The sequence below is a fragment of the Ctenocephalides felis genome, unplaced genomic scaffold, assembly GCF_003426905.1.
Source record: "Ctenocephalides felis isolate EL2017-DRISC unplaced genomic scaffold, ASM342690v1 CF-g0.4_SCAFFOLD_03571, whole genome shotgun sequence".
NCBI classification, from domain to species: domain Eukaryota; kingdom Metazoa; phylum Arthropoda; class Insecta; order Siphonaptera; family Pulicidae; genus Ctenocephalides; species Ctenocephalides felis.
This window is the reverse complement of record NW_020539725.1, coordinates 1,659,259-1,675,711: the sequence shown is the minus strand read 5'-3', so window position 1 is coordinate 1,675,711 and position 16,453 is coordinate 1,659,259. Positions and strand designations below refer to the sequence as shown.

At 28.8% G+C, this 16,453-nt stretch overlaps 1 long non-coding RNA gene across 2 annotated transcripts; it reads left to right on the top strand.

Annotated features, from left to right (window-relative positions):
- The first annotated feature begins 9,417 nt into the window (after positions 1-9,417).
- Positions 9,418-11,168, top strand: LOC113385467. Of its 2 annotated transcripts, none has more exons than XR_003367997.1 (8): positions 9,418-9,575; positions 9,644-9,785; positions 9,891-10,134; positions 10,209-10,241; positions 10,314-10,447; positions 10,555-10,783; positions 10,858-10,993; positions 11,082-11,168. It is a non-coding gene; the product is annotated as an uncharacterized LOC113385467 (long non-coding RNA). The 2 variants fall into 2 exon arrangements; XR_003367998.1 differs by having other exon boundaries at positions 9,634-9,785.
- Positions 11,169-16,453: the final 5,285 nt, after the last annotated feature.

Genomic DNA, 16,453 nt, shown 5'->3' with positions numbered 1-16,453 from the left:
ATAGTACCCAAAAAAGTGTCAAGTGCGGGTTAAAATATTTAGCTATTCCAATACAAGTTTCCGCAAAGGTATTTTTTAATAATAATTGCAGCAATAATTATATATAATCAAGATATGTCAACATGTTATTATATTGAATAGGTGTCTTGGGGGTACCTGCAAATTGCTGCAAAATGCACGAACAAAGCGCAGGAGTACTTTTGACAACCAAGGAATGCAATATGTAATGACAAGAAGGATTCATAAACAATGCAATAATTTAAGGAATAAGTCGTACAAAAGTCTCCAAAGGTCTACTATTTTTGGAGACAAATATTTATTTTGCCATGTCCTCAAACATTGAGAAAGTTGCATTCAGAGATACAAGTGTATAGCGGTATTTATGAGTGTCTATTTAAAACATTAGGTTCAGCTATTTCTTTTAAAAAGTATTAGTAGCAGATACTGTGTTTTGATGTTTGATGAAATACCATTATCTTCGGAATTGTTATATGATTGGATTGAATCTCATATTGTTGAAGTTGCAAAACAGTTATTCAGCTAGTATGGTTTAAATGTTCATCAACGTAAGTTCATTGTTATATTTAATAAGATTATCTATTACATTAGCAAATGTAAACACTTATAAAGTAAACTAGTATTGGTTTAAATGTTCATCAACGTAAGTTCATTGTTATATTTAATAAGATTATCTATTACATTAGCAAATGTAAACACTTATAAAGTAAACTAGTATTGGTTTAAATGATTATCAACGTAAGTTCATTGTTATATTTAATAAGATTATCTATTACATTAGCAAATGTAAACACTTATAAAGAGAGTCTATACCATACATAATAATTTAATGTATTTTGATTGAAGATTATTGTTATAATATTCTTCAAATAAAACTTGTGTTACATCCCAATATAATGTTTAAATTCAAGATATATTTGTTACCGACTTTGGGAATCAAAAATATTGCTTTTATCTTTTGATTCATAAACAATTGTATGTGCATAAAACATTATTCTGTTCATTGTAAACACTTTGTTGATCTTTCATGGCAATTTCAATGATAATGTTTTCATGATGGAACATGGCTAAATGTAATGTTATAAAACACTCGCATAGTAACTATTCAAAGGTTTTGTTAAATGCAACTTTACTATTAATTCATTAGATAGCGAAATAACTATTACATGCAGAATTAATAAAGAACAATGTCTCGTAAATGAGTTTTAAACCTAGGAATTTGAATTTCTTTCAATTTTGATATCAATATATATATTTTATGTGTTTAGGACTTTTTTGTTTGTGAAGTATTTGTACTTTTTAACAAATTATTTGTTTTTTTCTTAACCCTTTAAATTTTTGTATTATTTGTCATTCCTTCTAAATTTGTAATTTCATTGCGTGCTCCTGTGCTTGTAGTTTCTTCTTAGTTTTTAAGATTTTAATATATTAATATTAGTCATTAAGTAATTAATATTAGTCAGTTATTTGTGCTTAGTTTAGTTAAATACTTCTGTGATTTTCTTCACTTAGATATTTAGTTTTTGAAATATTTTATTTAAGCATAATTGTGAAATTATAATACTTTTATAATTATGTATAATAATTATTATATTTTCAAACATTCCATAACTGTAATTATAATTGTTAATATAAACATAATTTTAATTGTTCTTTAAACATATATATCTTTGAAAATATATATTTTGTATTTCGTATGATTTGTTCTTATTTCCAATATTAAAAATTATTCAGGTTTTTGGGGCTGTATACGATACGTACTAATTAAGAAGTAACACCAGGGGTAATTTAAATATTATACATGTGCTGCCATCTATTTTTAAAAATTTGTATTCCAATCGAGGTAACGTCAAACCGCCAGACATAGCGATCTATTATACTTGTTTATCTATGGATTACCCTGTTTTGAAATGGACTGGTATTTGAATAGTTCGAAGGATGGCGCTACGATTTCCAATTTCTTTGATATTCGCTCCGAGCGTGACTGCAGCGCCCATGCAGCGCCGTAATAAATATGAACTAATTGGGGGTATCAGTGTGTGGTTTTCATGGGTTTTACATGTTTGTTAAAGAAAAAAGATATTAAATAATTGTTATAAATAATAATAAACAAGATACAGTAATAATGTGAACGCTGAATGTTTATTGAAATTTTTAAATTTACTTCAACGTACTTAAAACATAGTTAAGTATAATGATTAATTAAATAAAGAAATGCAGTAAATAATTTTAAGGTTAAGTGCCTCAAAGCTTATGTCATAATCTCGGAATAGTTCTTAATAAAAACAATATAATAATGATAAATAGTATTTTATCAATAGAATAAGTAAATAATAAATTAATTTACTCATTTTTTTGGTCAAACTAAAGACTTAGACACTACTATAAAGACATAATTTAGACATTATTATAAAGACAAGACCAAGTTGACAAGTAGGTAGGACTCAATACCTCGACCGATTCACTGCAAATGCGATCATAGGGCTTGGGAACCCACGGTGATCCATCAACACTACAAATATATATTTCGCATTATTTCAGCACTGTATTAATTAAACTGTTTGCAAAATAAACATTTTTTCGCTATGTGATAACTTTTATTTTTCTTTTAATCATAAAATTACAATTATTATATAATAAAATGTTATTAATATATAGATAATAGTTATACATAATCAATATACAATATATAAATATGTATTTTTCATTATTTCAGGCTTGTATTAATTACATTGTTTTACAAAACATTTTTTTAGTAAGCATTAAATTTTGATAATACAACAATTTATTGACTTATAATTTTTCTTTTTCTAAACATAACAATTTTACAACTATTCATAATACTCCAAATTGTATTTTTATAACAATAAGGTTATGATACTTACTTTATTCTTCTAACCGCTGCGATCCACTTTTCCCGTTGATTTTCTTTCCACTTAGCTGTAGAAAATGTATAGAACTTGCAGTCACTTTTTCTGCTGGTATTTCTACAACCCACTACACAATAGACATGGTGGTTCATTTTTAATTATCTTATTTAAATTTGAAATAAATAAATATTTTATGTGTTTTTGTTTAAAATTTTGTTTATAATAGCCCCTTTTAGTGCTCCAAGTTAGCCACTACGAACGCTTCGGTCGATTTGACTTCCCCTTCCATGCCTTCGCACATAGCCAATAGCAGCTGGCTTGATCTACATTGATTTGATCGGCCATTTTCTATAAGTTGTCAAGTTGTCATCGCGTATTGTAGTTGAGATTTTCTGTGATTGTTTATATATAATTATGTTTTGGTGAATACTTTTTTCATTTATTATTAAGTTAAAATGATAAAGTGTTATGTGCCAAATTGTTATAACCCCAAATATAATAAAAAAATGCATGTCTTTCCGGCATCTAATTATCAGGTATGTACATAATGATGTATTATGCATATAATGAATATGTATCATCACAATAATATTAAAATGTTATATATATATATATATATATATATATATATATTTGTGTAAATATATATTATATATATTTGTGTGTAAAAAGATGTTTTCAATTTGGATGCAGAGGGCGAATAATCTTTTAATGGATGACCTAACTCTTTGGTTTGTGGTGCAAATTAACAATAATTTGAAATCGAAACCAAATAGAAGTGTCTCCTTTACGGCAATAACAGAATAGTTTTCAAGTCACTGGAGAATGCTCTAATACAGAACCAGAAGAAAAATCTGCAACTCCAAGGACAAAGCCAAGTAATTATAACTCTAAATACTTCAATAACATTTTCAAAAAAATATTAATAAATGAATCTTATGTTCTTAGGAGATGGAAGCCTAAACACCTTGGAAAAGATTTTTGCAGCACCTCTAAGATTGTGAAGTGCAGGTTAAAAGTCACCTATTCTGACACCAGTTTTCCGAAAAGGTATTTTTTCATACTAATTGTAGCAAAAATATTTAATATGATAATTACAATATCTTCAATTAATATGATATAACAATATATTCAATAGAAGTCCTTGATGGTAGCAGCAAATTGCCGCAGAATGCAATGATAGGGCGTAGGAGTGCCTTAACACCCAGAAGATGTATGATACATCAAATTTTGTTTCGGGATTAAAATGCAATGCAATAATTTAAAGGATAAATTCCAACAGAGTATACAATGTTCTGAGAAGTTTTCAAATATTCCGGAAACTTAAAATGTAAGGGCAAGAATTTTGATAATGTCTCAATTAAGAGAGCATACTCAAAGACCAGACAGTTTATAAAGCGCAAGGGTTTAGTTATAGTTTTAACTAAACCTCCTTGCAATAAAAACTGGATTAAAACGATAGATAGATTTGAGCTACAATTGGTATAAATTAAAAGTAGTTCAGGGTTATGGTTACTTACGTTTAAAAAAACACATATACAGAAACTATTCAAAGATTTCGTCAAATATAACTTTATTAGTGATTGATTAGATAGCAAAATAACTATTAAATGGAGAGATAACAAACAAGAATAACTCATAAATGAATTTTAATCCTAGGAATTTAGTTTTATCTCAATTTGGATATCAATATATATATATTTTGTTTTTAGGATTATTTTGTTTGGAAAGTATTCATTCTTTTTTAAAAATGTGCTGTTCTTTTTATCCTTTTAAATTATTGCATTACTTGTCATTCCTTCTAAATTTGTCATTCCATCATCAATACTCCTGCGCTTTTTACTTCTTAGTTTTTAAGTTTTTAATATATTATTATTAGTCATTAAGTAATTAATATGAATAAGTTATTTCTTGAATATTAATAGAATAAGTACTTTAAAAATATGTCTGTAATATACTTTAATTAATAGTAGTCAGTTATTTCTGTTTAGTTTATAATTCTTCAAAAATATGTCTGTGATATATTTGAAAATATATTTTGTATTTCATATGTTTTGTTCTTATTTCAAGTAATAATTTTTTCCAGATTTTTGGGCTGTATTGATTTTATGTACAAATGTAGAAGTAATACCAGGGGTTAATTTACATACTGTATGTACATGTGCTGCCATGTTGTGATCTATTCGTAATTTAAAATGAGTGTAACGTCAAATGGCCCGAGATAGCGATCTATTTATGCTTATTTATCTATGGCTAGTCCCCATACATTTCTCAAGTAAAAAAGTGTCAAAAGATGTTCTATGTCAAACTCGATTGCTTAAACGTCAAATGAAAGTCCGTGTGTTTGAAATTGTTGGGTAAATATTATATAATATACAATTTAGGTTGAACTAATGAATGTAATTAACTATTTATTTATTTTAGGTATACAAAGTGTTCAAGGGAAATTAGAAAAAAAATTAAAAAAAATTTTACATATTATAAAATTCACTGAAAATAAGAACAGTTGGCTAGAGCTATTATGGGAAATTAGAAAGAAATAATGAAATATTTGTTTAAATGTAATATATTTATTATTGATGTTTAAAAAGCACAATTTTCGTGTGAAAGTGGCGTACATGTTTATCAAGTTTGCTTTTTTATGTTCTTCATGGTGCATTCTATTTGTTAAGTACATTTTACCACAAACACATTTTAGAAGACATTTTACTTCTTATTAGATTTTGTCTGCTACTAACAATTTTAAAACGCGTATTTTTATCCTCTTTCAGGCAAAAAACACGAGCGATCAAACATCTCGTGAACCCAAGTAACTGTAAAATTTAAGCGATCGAGAGCATTCGACTAATCTCGGTAAAGCTCGTGTTCGTATTTGACATATCTCGGCCGCGAAATTACCCTCGTATGCCCTCAAACCATAGAACATCTTTTGACACTTTTTATGCGCTCAACTAGCAGTCCATGTATTGTATAAGGTCTATGATTAGAATGTGTAATGACCAAGTGACCAAGCTGCAAATAATCAAATTCAACTTATGAGCCATAGATAAATAAGCATAATGGTATGAGCATGAGCATAGATAAGTAAACACATAGATAAAAGAATCAGTAAACCATAGATAAATAAGTATAAATAGATCTAAATAGTATATTAACCCCTGGTATTACTTCTACATTTGTACATATAATCAATGCAGCCAAAAAATCTGAAAAATTTGATATTTGAAATAAGAACAAAACATACGAAATACAAAATATATTTTCAAATATATCACAGACATATTTTTGAAGAATTATAAACTAAACAGAAATAAGTGACTACTATTAATTAAAGTATATTACATACATATTTTTAAAGTACTACAAATTAAAGAGAAATAACTTATTAATATTAATTACTTAATGACTATAGTCATTATTATTATAATAATAATATATTAAAAACTTAAAAACTAAGAAGTGAAAAGCGCAGGAGTATTGACAATGGAATGACAAATTTAGAAGGAATGACAAGTAATGCAAAAATTTAAAAGGATAAAAAACTGCAAAAATTTAAAAGAATAAAAAAACAGCAAATTTTTAAAAAAGAACGAATACTTTTCAGACAAAATAATCCTAAAAACGAAAAATATATATATCGATATCCAAATTGAGACAAAACTAAATTCCTAGGATTTAAATTCATTTACGAGATATTCTTCTTTATTATCTCTTCATTTAATAGTTATTTTGCTATCTAATCGATCATTAATGAAGTTACATTTGACGAAATCTTTGAATAGTTTCTGTTTAAGTGTTTTTTTAAACGTAAGTAACCAAAACCCTGAACTACTTTTAATTTATACCAATTGCAGCTCAAACCTATCTATCGTTTTTTATTGCAAGGAGGTTTAGTTAAAACTATAACTAAACTCTTGCTCTTTATGAACTGCCTTGTCTTTGAGTATGCTCTCTTAATCGAGACAATATCAAAATTCTTGTCCTTACATTTTACGTTTCCGGAATCCTCCTACGCCTTATCACTGCCTTCTGCGGCAATTTGCAGCTACCACCAAGGTCTTCTATTGAATATATTGTTATATCATATTTGATTAATTAATTATTTTTGCTGCAATTATTATGAAATAATACCTTTGCGGGAAACTGGTGTCAAAATAGGTGACTTTTAACCTGCACTTGACAATCTAAGGGGTGCTACAAAAATCTCTCTCAAAGTTTTTAGGCTTTCATCTCCTAACTAAGAACATAAGATTAATTTATTCATATTTTTTTTTGTAAATGGTATTGACGAATTTAGAGTTATAATTACTTGGCCTTGTCCTTGAAATTGCAGATTTCCAGTAAACCACAAAAGTTAAATCCACGTAACTGATTTTGTAACTTTCGTTTCGAAACTGATGTTAAGTGAAAAGAATCGATGCTGTTACGTATAGTTGTGGCCATAGATAAGTAAACATAAATAGATCGCTATCTCAGGCCATTTGACATTACCTCCATTTTAATATTTTTAGCGATCTGAAGGAGGCAGCACTTGTTCAATATATAAATCAACCGCTGGTATTACTCCTAGATATGGTTCGCATACGTAATTCAAAATAAGAAAACCTAAATAATTTCTTATATTGGAAATGAGAAAAAAAAAACATACGAAGTGCAAAATATATTTTCAAATATATCACAAACATTTTTACATAACAATTAAAATTTTTATAAAAGTAATAATCAATATATACATAATAATAAGTATTATAATTTTACAATTATAAGTAACTAAAAAAAGTATTCACAATGGTATGATAAGTTTACAAGGAACGATCAATATGAATTACTGAATGATCAATAATATATAACAACTAGACAGAGATTGTGTAGAAGCATTTACAATAAAATGTTAAATTTAAAAGGAACGATCAATATGAATTACTTAATGATCAATAATATATAACAACTAGACAGAGATTGTGTAGGAGCATTTACAATAAAATGTTAAACTTAAAAGGAACGATCAATATGAATTACTTAATGATCAATAATATATAACAACTAGACAGAGATTGTGTAGAAGCATTTACAATAAAATGTTAAACTTAAAAGGAACGATCAATATGAATTACTTAATGATCAATAATATATAACAACTAGACGGAGATTGTGTAGATGCATTTACAATAAAATGTTAAACTTAAAAGGAACGATCAATATGAATTACTGAATGATCAATAATATATAACAACTAGACAGAAATTGTGTAGAAGCATTTACAATAAAATGTTAAACTTAAAAAGAACGATCAATATGAATTACTTAATGATCAATAATATTTAACAACTACACAAAAATATTGTAAAAGCTTTCGTAAGTATAATGAATTTACACGAACTGACTAATATTAATTTCTCAATGACTAATAATAATATATTAAAAAGAAAAGAGAAAAGTATTGAGTCTAAGTATGTAGTATATAGAGTATATACTATAGATAATGGAATAGTATAATTAGAAGAAATTACAAATAATGAACAAATTTAAAAAGTTAAATCCTACAGACATAAAATATATATATTGATATCAAAATTGATAGAAAACTAAATTCCAAGAATTAAAATTCATTTATGAGTCATTCTTCTTTAACATTAACTTTGCATTTGATAGTTATTTTGCTTTCCAATCAATCATTAATAAAGTTGCATTCTACAAAATCTTGAATTTCTTATGACTCGATTGTGTCAATAGAACAGTGCAGCAGTCCTTTCGGCTGGAATGTTAAGAATATTTCTGAGCATTTTATACTCTGTTGCAATTTATACCTTAAATTATTGCATTGTTTGTCTATCCTTCTTAACTCCCCAACATATAATACGTCAGAATTAAAAATAAAATCTGAATTATTTTCGATATACACAAAATTAAAAAAAAAATCCTAAATCAATTATTTTGTTCTATTATAAATCAAGACAAGCAGAAAGTTCTTTGAATCAATTGAATCGGACGCTTGGTTCTCTCAAAAACTGCCATTTTTTGTACATTTAGCTCCGTATCTTTGAAATGGCTGGGCCTGCCTTTGCGTAAAACTAATAACCACTTCTCCCAATCATTACTAATTGAATGTTTTTTAGGTCATTCAAATCGGATGCTACTTTCTCTCAAAAACTCGATTTCTATTTTCTGCACTCTTTGCTCTTTATCTCCGTAACTGCTGGACCTGCCTTTGGCAAAAACTAATCAGCACATCTCCTTATCAATAGGAATCGAATGTTTTTTGAACCATTCAAATCGGTTGATCCGTACGCCCGAAAACGTGGGCGAAAAATTGTATCCATACATACATACACACACACACATCCATTTTTTCTGAAGTATGCCAAAATGTTCAGAAACCTTCAAAACGTCGAGAAATGTAAAAATTTTCAATTCCGATTTTCGGCTTATTACAATAACTTACCCATAGATAAAAGAAGAGTATATAACTTACCCTACGGGAAGTTAATTAAATATAGGTTAACTCGGTCAGTGCATCGTGGACGCAGAATTGAGTATTTTATCGTGTATGTTTGAAATGCAAGATATTTCATTTATTGAAACGTTATTTATTAATCGCTTTTATATTTAGTGCGAAATCAGTTGTAGAAATTAGTTAAGCAGTCAGCTGTCAGCTGCAAAAGTATTTAATATGAAACCGGTACACAAGTGAGTTTAATTGTACTGAAACATATTTTAATTTATAAATTATTATAATGATGATTAGTCATTTGCAGTATATAGGCCATCTTCAATGCAAAGTCTGTTCATGTGTTGTGATAATTGATTTATCATGTAATAATTGAAATTTCTAACACACCAGTCAGGAACATAACCAACATAACCTCAATTCAGTGATATATGAATAAAGAGAATTAAGTTATATAGTTTTATATATATATTCATTGTTTATAGTTCCATTAATATCAGAACTATTTAGCTAAGCCTAAGCACAAACTGATATAAGTTGGTTTTCAATTATAGAGAAAATTACAGTGCTGATAACCCCTACGAAAATGGATTACAAACTAGGGAAATTTGCTCCAATAGAGAAGATAAATACAAAGTTAGATAAAATATTAGAAATTATTAATCCTTTGTCACTAAAATAAACAAGCAAGGCTTGAAAACATTCATGAAGAAAAATAAGAACACATATCGATTAAGTGTTGAAAAGAAAATGAATTGTGGAGTATTTCTTAAGTGATGATATTGTATTACAGAATAGGTATATTAATGTTTTACACAAAGAGAATTTTAACTAATATGATTTAGTACTAATTTGTAATGTTTTACTTTTAGGAAATTCACATATTTAATACGAAACCAGCAAAGGTGAGTATAATTGCACTGTTTTTTTTTTTAGTTTACAAATTATTATATTAATGACTAATTAGTTATTTTCAGTATATAGGTCATGTGCAATGCAAATTCTGTTTATGTATTGTGATAATTGATTTATCACATAATTATTGAAATTTCTGACAGACCAGTCAAAAATCACATAACCTCAATTCAGTGATATGATATGAATATTATAGGTAGATAAGTGTAATATATTTGGTATCATACATATTCTTTATAATTTCATTAGTATCAGAACTATTCAGTTAAGCAAAAACTGATATAAATTGCTTTTCAATTCTAGAGAAAGAGTGCTCATAACCCCTATGGGTTATGTCAAAATGGAATTCAAACTAGGGAAATTTGCTCTAATCAAGAAGATAAATTGTCACCAAAGAAACAAGCAAGACTTAAAAACATTCAAGAAGGAAAACAAAGAATGGACCGGATATCACACATTATATGGATTAAGTGTTAAAGAGAACATGAATTGTTGAGTATTTCGAGACTGATGATCTTGCATTACAGAATTGGTATATTAAGGTTCTACATGAAGATAATTTTAACTAATATGATTTAGTACTAATTTGTAGTGTTTTACTTTTAGGTGATTCAGATCTTGAAAATTAATAGGATAAAATCAATGCAAGAAAATTGAGTGTGTGTTCATGGAATAATTATCTCTGTCATATGATCGTAGGAACTACATAGTCATTAACTTCAAATAATGAGTATGTTTAGAGGTAATGTTCACAAATGACTAATTTGTTCACAATGTTTTCAATTCAAAATTTGTGTACAATGTTTCTAAGATGTTTGGTTCTATTTTAGATACATTAACAGATGCAAGTGAGTTGAACATATTTAACGCAAGACTTAACTTTACCAAGTCTGATTTAACTGAAGTTGCCAAAAGAGTTGAACATAATACATATTATGAATAAATAAATAATTATTTTTATAGGCTAACATTTTATGGACTATCAAATTTTAGTTTTCTAATGTTAACTATGTAATATGTAAATTTTGTATATTGTAAATGATAATATTTAATAAAATTACTAAATATCCGAAATTATTATTAATATTCTATATTTGCAGGAAATTTAATTAAATAAGTATGTAACATAAAAGACACCTACACGCTTTTTTATTCAATTTAGATACGTAGCAAAAATGTAACCGCGGTGTATTAGTGTGCAACGAAACAGCCGTTACGTTCTTGCCCGCGAAATAGATGCTTCTGTGTGCCTCCCAGGTTACGTACCTGGTTCGTGCGAACGTGCCAGCGTTACGTAACGTTCATGGCTTTGTTACGTTTTGTGGTTTACTGGGAAGTATATTCAGATCCGTGTGAAATCCAATTCTAAACAGCTGGAAGATTTCTATTTGTGTAATATGTCTTTCTTGTAGAAGCTTTTACTTGATTTCTTACATAATTTCCTCCTTCCTTAAAGTGTATTATGATTACACTAATGTGTCAGCGCACTACGTAGTAATTATGTCTCCTATATGAGTTTGGAGCTGTTCTTGTCATATTGTCAAAAGGCTATGCATTTGAGAGCAATTCCTAATGAAATCTTTATTAACAAATATACAAACACAAACGAACAAGAATCGCCATTTTGTAAACTTACACAAAAATAACACTGACGTTTCTTAGTAACCAATAGAAAACATTTGAAAATACTTTTTCATCGGCTCACTAGCGCCAATTTTGCGCCAATTTTGCGCCAATTTTGCGCCAATTTTCTGAACGAGGATTTTGTTCTAAGATAATATGATATATTAATTTTGATTTATCAAAATTTTTAACTTCCCGTAGGGTAACTTATTTCCTCCAGGGTAAGTTATAGAAATGGGCCAAGAATCGAAAATGAAAATTTTTGTAGGCCTTCACGTTTTAGAGGTTCCTGAACATTTTGGCATACCCCAGAAAAAATAGTGTGTGCATAGATAAAAGAAGAGTATATAAAAGTGAGTGTGTGTATGTAAATACAATTTTTGTCCATGTCTTCGAAAAGACCGCACTACCGATTTGAAAGATTCGATAAAGCAATCCATTTCTACTAAAGGGGATTATGCTCAGTGGCGTAACTAGAACATCTGGATTTGAGGCCCGTGGCAATTTTGTTATATGGGGCCCTATGAATAAAAATCGTCAAGTGGTACACAATTGGCATTTCATTAGTTATTTCTAATTGAATAAACTTGAGATTTTTCAACTGACGAAAATGATTTTTATTGAATTATTTTAAAATTAACTTCGACTCTAATACATATAATTACAAAAAGAGTATTAAATAATTTCCCGAAACAACTATTGAGTTGTTTTTCCAACAAGCCCTTTTAGTATACAATGTCCCTTTACTGCCAACTATTGTAAATTCATCAAATTTATTAAATGTCATTAACTGGACAGTTGTAAATAAAAGAAATAATAATAATAATAAAAAAACATTAATTTCCCGAAAGGAAAGTTTGTTTTCATAAAAAATTCCGATTCGCTAATTTCACGTGTTCTCGATGTTTCAAGCCATTCTGAATCGAATGAGACCAAATTTGGAAAAAGTATGTGTGTGTGTGCATGTGTGTGAACAGTTTTTTTGCCACAAGTCGACGTTTTTTCAAAAACTGCTGGACCGGTTTAAAACATGTATTTTATTAAAAGCCATTCGATGCACCTCGATGAGGACTATTATTGTTTGTCAGTTTTGTGCGACGATCGTCCAAGCCGTTTCTTTGTCATTTGGAAAAAAGTGTTAAACGTTTCGTCCACATTTAAGCTCATACTACCGAATCGATTTTGAAAAATCAAAAACTGTTCGAAAGATATTAGTTGGGAATGATACTGATTAGTTTTAGGTGAAAATCTACCGAGCCGTTTTCTTGTAATTAACTGTTGAAAAAAAAATTAAGCCTCAATTGAAATACATCAAATGGCTTTTAAATTTCTGAAATCGGTTCATGCGTTTTTGAGAAAACGTCGATTAAAGGTCTAATTTTGACAAATGCCAAAAAAGCGACACCAATTTTTGCAAACTTTGACGATTTTTTGAAGTTAAACGAGTTGTCGTAGGGCCGCAATATTTTAGTATGATGTAGAAGACTATGGTATCTATCGTCAAAAAATAATAATAAAAATCGTCGAAAAAAGTTTTATTAACACTTTATTACAAGAAAACGGCCCGGCCAATCTCTACCAAAAACTAATCAGCACGATTCCCAACCAATATCTTTCGAACGGTTTTTGAATTTTCATAATCGATTCAGAATTGCGCGCTAAAACGTGGACGAAAATTTTTCCACTTTTTCGCGATTTACAAAGAAGCGGCTCGGCCGATCGTAGCGGAAAACTGACAAACGATAGTCTTCATCGAGATACATCGAATGGCTTTTAAATTTTTGAAATCGGTCCAGCCGTTTTTGAGAAAACGTCGATTTACGGCAAAAAATCTGTTTACATACATACACGCATACACACACATACTTTTTCTAAATTTGGTCTCATTCGATTCCGAATGGCTTGAAACGTCGAGAAAACATAAAATTAGCGAATCGCATTTTTTTATGAAAACATAAACTTCTCCTTCGGCAAGTTAATTAGATGTAAACACATTTTATTATTAGATCAAATACTAATAATAATATCAAAGAATGAAAAAAAGGTTAGCATTTATTTTATTACAAATTTTTATTAAAAATCAATAATATATAAACATTTTATATTATTAACTTTCTGTAGGGTAAGTTATTATAATCGTCCAAAAATCGAAATTGAAAACATTTACATTTCTTCACGTTTTGAAAGTTTCTGAACATTTTGGCATACCTCAGAAAAAAAGGATGGGTGTGTGTGTGTGTATATGTATGTATGAATACAATATTTCGTCCACGTTTTTGGGCACACGGATCAACCGATTAAAATGGTTCAACATTCGATTCCTATTGATAGGAAGATGTACTGATTAGTTTTTGGCAAAGGCAGGTCCAGCCGTTTCGGACATACGGAGCAAAGAATGCAGAAAATAGAAATTGAGTTTTTGAGAGTTTGGAACATCGGATTTGAATGATCCAAAAAACATTCAATTTGTAATGGCGGGGAGAAGTGGTGATTAGTTTTTGGCAGAGGCAGGTTCAGCGGTTTTGGAGATACAGAGCTAAATGTGCAAAACATGGCAGTTTTTGAGAGAACTAAAGCGTCCGATTTGAATGATTGAAAGAACTTTCTGCTTGTTTTAACAAAATAATTGCTTTTGTAGAAAAAAATTATCTCATTTTTTTTCAAAAAATATTTTTTTATATCAAAATTAATTCAGATTTTAATTGTAATTCTGACTTAAGGTCTAATATACTTTAAACAAATATTTTCAACTTTGCAATTCAGTTTATATAATTCTTATAAATATTAGACAATGTTACAGTATTTATTTATAACTAGTTGATCCGGCAAACGTTGTTTTGCTATGTAAGGTATATTCTAAACAATTTCTAGATAATTAAAAATATTAATACTTGAAGTGTATAAGGATGTGTTGTTTGAATGCTATATACAATGAGGTATTATAAAAACAATATACCCCATTAGTTTGTCTATATTTTGCCAATACAATCCAACTGGAAGTTTTATACACTGTCTATAGAAAACATGGTATAATCCAAGGATTTTTTGGTATTTCGACTTATTGATTACGTTTCAAGTTTTTCAGATTTTTTTTGGATTTTGTGTATAATTGTAAATAATACTACTGAGCTTATACAAAATTTTTAAATTTTTGCGAGGAGAGATAGAAAATAAATTAAGTATTTCTTTTTTTAGCTGCTTTTTGAAAAGTTTCAAGTAACATTCGGTGAATTAAAGCAAATTTAACAAAAAGTATATATGTAGAGCAGGGCGAGGCACAAAGGCCCAATTTGACTTTGAGCAAATATGAACTATATTGTGAAAACCAAAACAATTATATCACAACAAATAACGCATATCAAACGAACAATTATCTGACTACGTTCAGTAAACTTTTACTCCATAATTGTAGAAATGTGCTTTTTTGATGTCTTTCAAAAATACGTTATCTAGATCTTTTTACCCTATAGGCAGGGTAACTTGAAACGGGCAGGTGGCAAAAAGATTTAAAGCCTTATTATTATTAACTTCCCGAAGGAGAAGTTTATGTTTTCATAAAAAAATCCGATTCGCTAATTTTATGTTTTCTCGACGTTTCAAGCCATTCTGAATCGAATGAGACCAAATTTGGAAAAAGTATGTGTGTGTGTGTGTGTGCGTGTGCACCAACAGATTTTTTGCCGTAAATCGCCGTTTTCTCAAAAACGGCTGGACCGATTTCAAAAATTTAAAAGCCATTCGATGTATCTCGATGAGGACTATTGTTTGTCAGTTTTGTGCGACGATCGGCCAAGCTGTTTCTTTGTAAATAGCAGAGAAGTGAAAAGTTTTTCGTCCACGTTTTAGCCCGCAATTCTGAATGGATTTTGAAAATTCAAAAATCGTTCGAAAGATATTGGTTGGGAATCGACCTGATTAGTTTTTGGTAGAGATCGGCCGGGCCGTTTTCTTGTAATAAAGTTTTTAAAAAAAAAATTTCGACGATTTTTATGATTATTTTTTTGACGGTAGATACCATAGTCTTCTAGATCATACTAAAATATTACGGCCCTACGACAACTGGTTCAGCTTTAAAAATTCGTCAAAGTTTGCAAAAATTGGTATCGTTTTTTTGGCATTTGTCAAAATTAGACTTTTGATCAACGTTTTTTCAAAAACGCCTGAACCGATTTCAGAAATGTAAAAGCCATTTGATGTATCTCAATGAGGAGTATGGTTTGTCAGTTTTGTGCCAAGCCGTTTCTTTGCAATTTGAAAAAAAGTTTTTTTTTTTTTTTTTTTTTTTTGTTACAATTTATTTTTGTTAATCAAGACTTTAATGTCTTATTTACAAAATTGATATGAGCAAAAAAAAAATACAAAAAACAAAAAATGCAATACATTGAATATAAAATGAAAAAAGTTAAAATAAAAATTAAATTAAAACAGTAATACAAAAATAATAACATAAATGAACGATGACGTGATGATGTATGCCGCGTACTACGTCAGGACGCGTGCAGACATTGGGCTAGGTGTTTGGTAGATCGGAAGGCCATTTCTTGCACAATCTTCTTATCGGTCTCTGTATCGCTTGAAT